This window comes from Watersipora subatra, chromosome 4 (genome assembly GCF_963576615.1).
Source record: "Watersipora subatra chromosome 4, tzWatSuba1.1, whole genome shotgun sequence".
Classification (NCBI taxonomy): Eukaryota; Metazoa; Bryozoa; class Gymnolaemata; order Cheilostomatida; family Watersiporidae; genus Watersipora; species Watersipora subatra.
Window position 1 is genome coordinate 1,491,173 of NC_088711.1, and position 1,457 is coordinate 1,492,629.

Below are 1,457 nucleotides of genomic sequence, written 5' to 3' on the forward strand. Positions count from 1 at the left end.
CTAATATATTAGTATCTAATTTATGGAAATATTTAGATGACTGTATCTACATGTATAACAAACTATTTAGTACCTAAAATTCCTAAAGTACCTAACAATTATTTTAGATAGTTGTATATGTATAGTCCTTAGTTATCTGTGTATATGAAGAACTCTGTTACTTTCAATGTCAATATGGTCTGTGTATATGACTTACTCTGTAACTTTCAATGTCTATATGGTCTGTGTTACGCCTTGTATGGATTTTCCAAATGAGTATAACTGATGCTTGGAATGAGTGTGTGTATACGTTTATTCTGTCGACCGTAAAACTGCAAAGCAAAATGCCCATAATGAGTGCAGCTATACAGTATGTACATAATACACAAATAAAGTGAATGTATGAGCAAACCAAATAAAGCCTCTTTACCTCTACTTATCTGTCCATACAGATGAACAAAACTTCCGATACTAACAGCGTAGTATGAGTGAGGATGCGTGCTTCTTTGCTGAAGTTTTCCTTTGTCTTGTTCACAACGGTGGTAAGGTGTGCTTTTATATAGCATGGCAAAGATTGATCCTTTAGCTTGTGTTATAAACTATGAGGTGACTAACAGACAGCAAGATACTTATGCACAGCAAACTTACGTAGCGGATTATGGAAAGCCTGCACATAGTGGAAAGATAATTCTTGATGGCCTCCATTACAGTCTGTGTATATGACGAACTCTGTAACTTTCATTGTCAATGTGCTCTGTATATATTAATAAGCTCAGAAGTCTGCAATGTTCACGTGGCCTTCAGTGTTCATTTCAATATAACTATCCATGTTTAGTCCAATATATTCATGTTTAATTTAATATATCCATGCTTAGTGCAATGTATCCATGTTTAGTCTATTATATCCACGCTTAGTGTAACATATACGTGTTTAGTGCAATGTATTCATGTTTAGTTCAATATATCCATGTTTAGTGCAATGTATTCATGTTTAGTTCAATATATCCACGTTTAGTGCAATATATCCATGTTTAGTGTAATGTATTCATGTTTAGTCCAACATATCCATGTTTAGCGCAATGTATCCATGTTTAGTCCAATATATCCATGTTTAGTGCAATGTATCCATGTTTAGTGCAATGTATTCATGTTTAATTTAATATATCCATGTTTAGTGCAATATATCCATGTTTAGTTCAATATATCCATGTTTAGTGCAATGTATTCATGTTTAGTCTAACATATCTGTGTTTAGTGCAATGTTCCATGTTTACTTCTATATATTAATGTTGAATCTAACATATTCAGGTTCAGCTGAACATATCCATGATCAGGACAATAGATGGTCTATTTGTGGAGTCTATAAAAAGCATGGTCTCATCTACTCTTAGCTGATGAGTACCTGAGTAATACTTTGTTCATAATATGAAATTTAAAAGTTACAGTTGTTTGAAAAAAGTTTGAAAACCTTTAGAGTG